This window comes from Mus caroli, chromosome X (assembly GCF_900094665.2).
Source record: "Mus caroli chromosome X, CAROLI_EIJ_v1.1, whole genome shotgun sequence".
NCBI lineage: Eukaryota > Metazoa > Chordata > Mammalia > Rodentia > Muridae > Mus > Mus caroli.
Genome location: NC_034589.1, coordinates 83,555,196 through 83,566,091, shown reverse-complemented (window position 1 = coordinate 83,566,091; position 10,896 = coordinate 83,555,196). Strand labels below are relative to the sequence as shown.

Below are 10,896 nucleotides of genomic sequence, written 5' to 3'. Positions count from 1 at the left end.
ATTTCCTTTATTGTTTCTACTTCCAGTTTTAGATCTTGGATTGTTTTATTCAATTCCTTCACCTGTTTGGTTGTACTTTCCTATAATTCTTTAAGGAATTTTTGTGTTTCCCCTTTAAGTACTTCTATCTGCTTAGCTGTATTCTCCTGTATTTCTTTAAGGGAATTATTAATGTCCTTCTTAAAATCCTCTACCAGAATCATGAGATATTATTTTAAATATGAGTCTTGCTTTTCTGGTGTGTTAGGGTATCCAGGACTGACTGTGGTAGGAGTACTAGTTTTTGATGATGCCATGTGGTCTTGGTTTCTCTTGGTAAGATTCTTATGTTTTGCCTTTTGACCTCTGGTAATCTCTAGAGTTAGATGTTCTGGATGTTTCTGACTGGAGCTTGATCCTCCTTTGAGTCTGTTAGCTTCTGTCAGCACTCCTAGGAGACCAGCTCTCTCCTGAGTCCTGGGTGTCAGAACACTCCCTGGAGGCAAACTCTCTCCTGAGTCCTGGGGTCTGAGCACTCCCTGGAGTCAAGCTGTTCTCTGGTGGGGTAGGTACACAGCGGACTGAGGGTCAGCTTTGCCTCTGGGCTAAGGATGAAAATCCAAAGGTTCTTTTTAATTAGTTTGCATTAAACAGAATGCCTGTAGGGAGAGTAACTTCCCAAATGTTGCCTGCCCCATGACCTAGAAGTAGATTTTTTTTTTAATTTGGCTATTTTATGTATTTACATTTCAAATGTTATGCCCTTTCCAAGTTTCCCCTCCAGAAGCTCCCTATCCCTTGCTACCTCCGCTGCTTCTATGAGGGTGCTCCCCTCCACAAACCCACTCCCACCTCACCATCCTGATATTCCACTACACTCAGCCATCGAGCCTTCATAGGACCAAGGGCTTCTCTTCCTATTGATGCCTGTACTGGCTATTTCTGTGTCAACTTGACACAGCTGGAGTTATCACAGAGAAAGGAGCTTCAGTTGAGGAAATGCCTCCATGAGATCCAACTGTAAGGCATTTTCTCAATTAGTGATCAAGGGGGAAAGGCCCCTTGGGGGTGGGACCATCCCTGGGCTGGTAGTCTTGGGTTCTATAAGAGAGTAGGCTGAGCAAGCCAGGGGAGGCAAGCCAGTAAAGAACATCCCTCCATGGCCTCTGCATCAGCTCCTGCTNNCTGACCNGNTTGAGTTCCAGTCCTGACTTCCTTTGGTNATGAACAGCAGNATGGAAGTGTAAGCCGAATAAACCCTTTCCTCCCCAACTTGCTTCTTGGTCATGATGTTTGTGCAGGAATAGAAACCCTGACTAAGACAATGCCCAACAAGGTCATCATCTGCTATATATGCTGTTGGAGCCATGGGTATCTCCATTTGTAATCTTTGTTTGGTGGTTTAGTCCCTGAGAATTCTAGGGTGACTGGATGGTTCATATTGTTGTTCTTTCTATGGGGTTACAAACACCTACAGCTCCTTCAGTCCTTTCTCTTACTCATCCATTGGGGGCGCTGTGCTCAGTCCAATGGTTGGCTGTAAGTATCCACATCTGTATTGGTCAGGCTAAGGCAGAGCCTCTCATGAGACAGCTATATCAGGCTCCTGTTGGCAAGTACTTTTTGGTATCCTCAATAGTGTCAGGGTTCTGTGTCTATATATGGGATGGAATCCCATGTGGGGCAGTCTCTAATGGCCTTTCTTTCAGGTTCTGCTCTAAACTTTGTCCCCATACTTCCTATAGACAGGAGCCATTCAGGGTTAAAAATTTGGAGATGAGTATGTGGCCCTATCCCTCAACTGGCATACTTGTCTAACCTCTGGATATGGTCTTTACATGTTATCCCTGCACATTGTTGGACATTTCAGCTTATCTCATCCCAGTTGGATCCTGGCAGCCTCTTGTTTTCCTGGCATCTGGGACTTGCTGGTGGCTATCCACAGTTCTCCAACCTCCATTGCTACAAACCTCTGTTAAAATTCTTAACCCTCTTCATATCATCCCTTTCTCCTCCCATACCTGATCCTACCCCCTTCTCCCCATCCTTCTCTCTTCCTTGCAAAACCCTCCCACCTTCAAACTTCCCTGAGTATTTTGTTCCTCCTTCTAAAAAGTACAGAAGCATTCATATTATGGTCTTTCTTATTCTTGAGCTTCATATGGTCTGTGAAATGTATCTTGGGTATTCTGAACTTTTGGGCTAATATCAACTTACCATTGAGTGCATACCATGAGTGTTCTTTTCTTTCTGGGTTACCTCACTAAGGATGATCTTTTCTAGTTCCATCCATTTGCCTAAAATATTTATGAAGTCATTGTTTTTAATAGCTAAGTAGTACTCTTTTATGTAAATGAACCATATTTTCTATATGCATTCCTCTGTTGTAGGACATCTGGGTTATTTCCAGCTTCTGGGTATCATAAATAAGGCTGCTATGAACATAGTGTCTTTGTTATGTGTTGGAGCATTTTTTGGGTATCTGCCTAGGAGTGGTGTAGCTGTGTCCTCAGGTAGTACTATTTCCAATTTTCTAAAGAACCACCAGACTGATTTCCAGAGTGGTTGTAACAGCTTGCAATCTCACTAACAATGGAGGAGTGTTCCTATTTCTCCACATCCTTGTCAGCATCTACTGTCACCTGAGTTTTTGATCTTAGCTATTCTGACTGTTATGATGTAGAATCTCAGGCTTATTTTGGTTTGCATTCCCTTAATGTCTAAGAATGTTGAACATTTCTTTAGGTGCTTCTTGGCCATTTGATATTCCTCAGTTGAGAATTCTTTGTTTAACTCTGTACCCCATTTTTAATAGAGTTATTTGGTTCTCTTGAGTGTAATTTCCTGAGCTCTTTGTATATATTGGATATTAGCCTCTATCAGACGTAAGATTGTTAAAGATCTTTCCCCAGTCTGTTAGTTGCCATTTTGTCCTATTTACAGTTTAATTTGACTTATAGAAGCCTTTCAATTTTATGAGGTCCCATTTGTTAATTATTGATCTTAGAGCATAAGTCATTGATGTTCTCTTCAGGAAATTTTCCTCTGTGCCCATGTGTTTGAGGACCTCCCCACTTTCTCTTCTATTAGTTTCAGTGTATCCTGTTTTAAGTGGAGGTCCTTGATCCACTTGGTCATGAGCTTTGTACAAGGAGATAAGAATGGAGTAGTTTGCATTCTTCTACATCCTGACCACCAGTTGAACAAACACTGTTTGTTGAAAATGCTATCTTTATTCCACTGGATAGTTTTAGCTTCTTTGTCTTTTTGAAGTAGAATTTCACATACTGATTTTTTTTCCAGATTTCTTTTTGCATTGATGGTGAAGAAGTGATGAATGGAAGTATGACAAAGAGAAGGCAAGAATAAGGTTCAGTCTTGAACAATTAAACCCCAGAGGGTCTTAACTTCAAGCAGGTAAAGTGTTTCACAGCTATTGGTCACCCAGTTGTATCTAGTCAAGAATAAATCAAATTCTGTAGCTTTGCCACCTCATCAGATGGTAACAGAAAACTGTAGGCCAGAGTTTTGCCTAGTATTCACTGGGTGCCTATGTAACAGATGCTACAGTCTATGAAGATTCTGAACAGCTTCCTTAATTTTCTTCAGTTGGAGACTTAGGTTGTACCTTTAAGTGTACATCAAACAGGCTTCATCTATACTTCTTCTCTTGTGTGCTGGTGAACCAAGAGATTAAGAGTTTCTTGCTGTAGTACAATTGCCAGGCACGAACTTGAACTGCCAGTACAAACACCAGGTATATAACAGAGACAACAGAAAAACCAAACATGAAGTGGCAGGACTTGCCATGATGGCAGAGTTGCTGTGTGGCAGGGCACATCTCTGTGTTGCCATCAATGAGGGTATAGATAAAAAAGAACCCCATGCTGATCTGATCATGGAGACGACAAAGAAGCTAATGTTATTTTGAAGGAAGGAGAGAAGGCCCAAAAGAGAGGCCACAATGATCAACAAATATTGATATTCCCAGTGGTAGGGCATAACCACCTGATAATTTCACAAATACCTTGAGTGTCCCATGCTCCTCTTGGAAACTGATAGGAAATGCATGTAGATGAGCTTCTTGATTTCATACTTGAGTGTCACATTCCACACCTCATCTGTTAGTCATGGTAAGATATTTCAGGTTCAGAAATTTCTGACTGTTTGTAGGCCTGTACAAGATGCATATTGCATAACCAAATCCCAAGCTGCTAACTCTGACCTTCTGGCTCACTCAGCAGCCAAGCCCTCAGCAAACCCCTTATTTTGGTCTTACATTACAAATAGTTACTAAGTCAAATGACTGGTTTTCTGCTCTGATAAAACATGATGCTTTTTATATTTTATTTTTATATTATATTCTACCTCTATTTTTATAACATATGTTTAATGAATAAGTATCTTTTACTCTATATTATAGAGAAAGAAAACCAACACCGGTGCTGCTATTTAATTGAAAGCTGAATGATGATTCTATTTTCTTTACCCATAGGCCATGTGTGAATTATTTCATATTTCTGACTTATTTTTAAGTTACAGAATTCTATCTCAAATGGAAAGAAGAATTTACTTTTGCTTGTGGGTTTCTTTAACATTCTCAGTCTGAGATCATCACTGAGACTATCCTAAATTTCAGAGATAGAATAATATTAGAGTTTAGGATACTAGATTCTGAAAATTTTATAAAATTGTCTTATGATACATCAAGAAATTATATGTTAGTACCTTTTTTTATTATCTGGATCTTGAATGTTCCCCGGGTACTCAAGGTAAAGAGTTGGTCATTTGCTATTAGGAAGTAGTGGAAGGAAGTTGGTCAGTACAAGTGTCCTAGAAAGATGTATTAGGTTCATAATCTCTTCCTGTATTTTTATTTGGTTGGTTGGTTTTTTGATTCCATGAAAATTCTGTAGCCTGAACTCCTATGCCATATCATGCTGAGCCACTACAAGTTCTTTTTTTTTAAATTTACATTTTATTAGGTATTTTCTTTATATACATTTCAAATTCTATCCCAAAAGTTCCCTATACCCTCCCTCTGCCCTGCTCCCCTACCGACCCACTCCCACTTCTTGGCCCTGGCATTGCCCTGTACTGGGGCATATAAAGTTTGCAATACCAAGGGACCTCTCCTCCCAGTGATGGCTGACTAGGCCATCTTCTACTACATATGCAGCTAGAAACCAAAGTATTCCATGATAAAGCCACTACAAGTTCTTAACAGCCTGGTCTATATACTGAAACCTTTGAAACTATGGATGAAAATAAATGTTTCTCCTTTCATAAATTATACCTGGTAGTTGAGCATAATAAAGCAAAGTTTACTACCATACCTCAGCAGTTATCATCAGTTGAAAGAGTCCTTCAACTGCTTTTCAGAATACACTTTTGACTAATTTTATAAATTATTTACATACAGGAGGAAAAAATTTAAATAAACAAAATAACTGGCATGCCTATTCTTCCTTCTCAACTTGACTACATATATCTGGAATTAACTGAAATCCAAAAATGGAGGGCATACCAATAACCCGTTGTTGCTTAATTTGAAGTAGGAAGATCTACTTCTAATTTGGATCTTTGAGGTAAGAAGACAATTTTGATCCAGATATTTTAGGCTGAGATAGGATATGCCCTTAATTCAGATCTTGAGACAGGAAGACATACCTTTAATCTGAGACAGAGCTTCTGATAGAAGCCTATATAAGGGCACGGGGAAAGAAAAGGCTGTTTTTGTTTTTGTTTTCTTTTTTTTTTTTTTTTCTTTCTCTTACCTTGCTAGCAAATCCATTCATTCACTGTCATTAGAGCCTACTTCTTCAGGACTCCAATGTATACGAAAGACAAGCTGTGGCATCCAACCTTGTAAACAAAGCAACTATTGAATTCTTGAACTTTCTGTTCATAGGAAGCCATTGTTGGATTAGTTGGACCACAGCCTGTAAATAATTCTAATAAATCTCTTTTCTATATCTATAGAGTTTCTTTCTTTTCATTCTTTTTCTCTAAATAACTCTAATAAAAAAACCAGGTTTAACATAAAAATTTAATTTTGTAAATTATTAGAAACATTTCTTAAAGTATTATCACATATTGCTAAACACTAAGTTCTATTTTTCAAGTAAAATCTTTAAAACAATTTTTCACGAAATAGTTCATTTGCTCATACAAGTATACAGTGATGATACTTAGACAATATTAATCAATATCATTTGTTTTAAAATACATTTGTTATGCATGAGGAGTTATGCTTATGAATTTATGTAAACTGCCTTTGGCTAATAAAAAGGAGAATTAATATATAAATGTAGTGTCAACTGGATCAATGAAAACTAATTTGTCTAGATTTAAATTATATCTATTTACCTCAGGCAATCATTGATTCCTTTAATAACTGTGTTGGAACATACTCTTGAGCAATTACAACTCAATTGCTATCAAATAGCCTAGATTGTAAAACAAATTTTAAAAATTACATGCTTGAACATTTAGAGAAATTAAAATCCTGTTTATTTTTGATTGCTTATTATATAGGTCACTGAACATCTTTTGAGTTTAATTTCAGTAAATTTGTCTGTTGTTTTCTGCTTCCTTCAAATGTCTGGATGTTAAGAATGAGATTTCAAATAGAACATGTCCCCAGGGTAAAAACATATGGACTCAATTTAGATCCTCTCAATAATAACATGAATGGTCCACACACATATTCTTCAATCAGAAATTACTGAGATTAAGTCGAAGACTCTCTTTGTTCAGGAAAATTTCAGGTTAATGCTTTCCAAACCATCTGGGAAAAATCATAGCAACATGCCCTTTGCCATGCATAAAGGAAAATATGTCAGTTAAACTGTGTTTTCTGTGGCAAACAAGTTGGTTTCGGGGGGGGGGGATTAGATGTCAGAAAACAATGGGTTTGAACTTTTTTCTTTAAAATATTCTCCTACCCACTTAGAATTTATTAATTATAAATGGCCAATATTTTCATGTCTCAAATTGCAAGAATGATAAATGAGATATACTCCTTTTTCATATAAATATGTGAAGAGATAATGAGTCCAGGCATCTGAGACATGACCCCAGTCTGTTCCCTACATGTCTTGCCTAATATAATTCTCTAACAGTTTGTATCTGAAAGGTTTACATAGTGAAAATGTAATATCAAAAGCAGTTGTTTTGATACTTTCAAATGTAGAAGTGGCAAGTATATAAAATGGTCAGTTCTCTTTTGCTGAATATTTAAAACTTTAAAAAATATTCTCAAAATATCAAATATATAGCAGGATATCCAGGAAAACATAAAGGCAAAAAGTAAAAAGCCAAAAGAGGTAACCATGACTTTAATACACTTTCTATTCAGGAAGAAATATCTGATAACTATGGCTGCAACTGTCTAAGCTTAACAAGGAGATAACAAAGGTCAAATTTATAACCTAGGTGAAACAATGCAAAATTATGTAAATTGTTGAGGTAATCTGTTAATCCACTCACTAAGAACTGAGTTGTCAAAATCCTACTCCTTCAAAACAGAGAGAAACTACATTTCCCCAGGGTAGACATTACAGAACTAGGATAAACACTGAGGAGATTAATATAGTGAACATTTACCTTTCAGGAAAAAAATTCTGTTAATCAAGAGATACCACGAATGTTATCTAACAAAAATTAATGTAGAAGAGTTTTAGAGATGACTCAGCAGTCAAGAGCATTGACTACTCTTCTAGCAGACCATATTTCTAGTCTGAGCACCCATGTAGTAGCTCAAAGCTATGTACAACTCCAGTCCTAGGGTATCTGATGCCCTCTTCTGTAGACCAATATACATATGGTATGCAAATTTGTGTGGGGCAAACATATCCTCTATTAAAATAAAATAAAATTTAATATATAAATCTAGTTATGTGTCTGACATATAAGGAGATCAGATGGCCTTAACTTATTCTGCCTTAACAACATGGGAATGTGTGAATAAAGCCATAAATCAGATAATCTTCTTAGATACATCAGAAAAATGTAACAAGACACACAACACATAAGAGTAAATCAAATCCTTCAAAGTGTGCCAGAAATTATGAATCACAATGATGTGGAATTAACTAGAAGTGTACAAGTCTAAACAAATATTCACACTCAGCCAAGCATAGTGGCACTTGAAGTTAACCTCAGTATTTATGAAGTAGAGGTGGGCATATCTCGGCAATTTTGAGGACAGCTAGGTCTACATCATTATCTAGATCATTGCTAGGACAGCCAAGAATGCATAGTGATACCTTGTCTTAATAAAATAAACAAAACTTTATATAATATTACACAACTTATTCACATCAACAAGAGAGAAACATCAAATGATTGCTAATTTCATTGTGTCTCTGTTTAGATTCTGGTCCAGGATCTATCCATTGATGAGAGTAGGGTGTTGAAGTCTCCCACTATTATTGTGTGAGGTGCAATATATTCTTTGAGCTTTACTATAGTTTCTTTAATGAATGTGGATGCCCTTTCATTTGGAGCATAGATATTCAAAATTGAGAGTTCATGTTGGATGATTTTACCTTTGATGAATATTAAGTGCCCCTCCTTGTCTTTTTTGATATCTTTGAGTTGGAAGTCTATTTTATTCGACATTAGAATGGCTAATCCACCTTGTTTTCTTCATACTATTTGCTTGGAAATTTGTTTTCCATCCTTTTACACTGAGGTAGTATCTGTCTATATTCCTGAGGTGGGTTTCCTGTAAGCAGCAAAAAGTTGGGTCCTTTTTATGTAGCCAGTATGTTAGTCTATGTCTTTTTATTGTAGAATTGAGTCCATTGATATTATGAGATATTAATTGTTTCTTACTGTTTGTTGTTGTTGTTGTTAGATTTGGAATTCTGTTCTTGCAGCTGTCTTCTTTTAGGTTTGTTTGAAGGATTACTTTCTTGCTTTTTCTAGGGCATAATTTCCATCCTTGTGTTGGTGTTCTCCCTTTATTATCCTTTGAAAGGCTGGATTCATGGAAAGATATTGTGTGAATTTGGTTTTGTCATGTAATACTTTGGTTTCTCCATCTATGTTAATTGAGAGTTTGGCTGGGTATAGTAGCCTGGGCTGGAATTTGTGTTCTTTTAGTGTCTGTATAAAATCTCTCCAGAATCTTCTGGCTTTCATTGTCTCTGGTGAGATGTATGGTGTAATTCTAATAGGTCTGCCATTGTACGTTATTTGACCTTTTTCCCTTACTACTTTTAATATTCTATCTTTATTTAGTACATTTCTTGTTCTAATTATTATGTGTCTAGAGGAATTTCTTTTCTGGTCCAGTCTATTCAGAGTTCTGTAGGCTTCTTGTATGTTCATGAGCATCTCTTTCTTTAGGTTAGGTATGTTTTCTTCTATAATTTTGTTGAAGATATTTACTGGCCCTTTAAGTTGAAAATCTTCATTCTCATCTATACCAATGATCCTTTGGTTTGGTCTTCTCTTTGTGTCCTGGATTTCCGGGATGTTTTTGGTTAGGGTCTTTTTGCATTTTTTATTTTCTTTGATTGTTGTGTCCATGTTTGCTGTGGAATCTTCTGCACCTGAGATTCTCTCTTCCTTCTCTTGTATTCTTTTGCTGATGCTTGCATATTTGGTTCCTGATTTCTTTCCTAGTGTTTCTATCTCCAGAATTGTCTCCCTTTGTGTTTTCTTCATTGTTTTTACTTCCATTTTTAGATCTTGGATGGATTTGTTCAATTCCATCATCTGTTTGGTTGTGTTTTCCTGTAATTCTTTAAGGGATTTTTGTGTTTCCTCTCTAAGGTCTTCTACCTGTTTAGCAGCTTTTTCCTGTAATTTCTTGAGGGATTTTTGTGTTCCATCTTTAAGGGCTTCTACCTGTTTAGTAGTGTTCTATTGTATTTCTCTAAGTAAGTTATTAATGCCCTTCTTAAAGTCGTCTACCAGTCTCATGAGAGATGATTTTAGATCTGAATTTTGCTTTTCAAGTGTGTTGGGGTATCCAGGACTCACTGTGCTTGGAATACTGGCTTCTGATGATGCTGAGTGGTCTTTGTTTCTGTTAGTAAGATATTTTCATTTGCTTTTCACCATCTGATAATCTCTGGTTGTAGATGATCTAGCTATATCTGGCTGGAGTTTATTCCTCCTGTGATTTTTTAGCCTCTGTCAGCACTCCTGGAAGACCAACTCTCTCCTGAGTCCCAGTGGTCACAGCAATCTCTGTAGGCAAGCTCTCCTCTTGTAGGGAAGGTGCATAGAAGTCTGGAGCTTGGATCTACCTCCTGATTCCTGGGGTCAGAGCACTCCCTGGAGGCTGACTCTCCTCTGGCAGGGAAGGTACCCAGGGTTCTGGGTCTCAGCTCTGTCTCCTGGCTGAGAATGAAGGCCCAAAGTCACCCTGTCCAAGAATATCTGTTGCTTCTGCCACCCATGTGCTCTTCTTCATAGACTGGTCTTAGTGATCCCAAGATTCTGGGTGTGCTAGTTCCTGCCTTTGTCTTTTGACCCTGTTGCTGCTAGCACAAGACCTTTTGGATTTTTGCAACAGATGTTGCATTGCACTCATCACTGATATCAAAACCTTGGGTGTGCTATGGTGCCTTCAGTGTAGAGTCTTCTGGGGACCTTGGGACTCTCTGCTGAGATTGCGTCCAAGATGATGCAGGGGTGGCGCTGACTTAAAAGAACCCCAGCCACTGTTCGGCCAGCTGTCCTTTGTCCCTGTTCCTTCTGGCTCAAGACCCTCTGTTTTTTTTTTTTTAATTTTTAATATTTTTATTACATATTTTCCTCAATTACATTTCCAATGCTATCCCAAAAGTCCCCCATAGTGCCCCCCACTTCCCTACCCACCCATTCCCATTCTTTTGGCCCTGGCATTCCCCTATATTGGGGCATATAAAGTTTGCAAGTCCAATGGGCCTCTCTTTC

General features: G+C 37.6%; 1 pseudogene; it reads right to left on the bottom strand.

The window, feature by feature from the left end:
• Positions 1 to 3,631: 3,631 nt before the first annotated feature.
• The window catches only part of LOC110286269, a 27,489-nt pseudogene continuing 20,224 nt past the window's right edge, over positions 3,632 to 10,896 (bottom strand).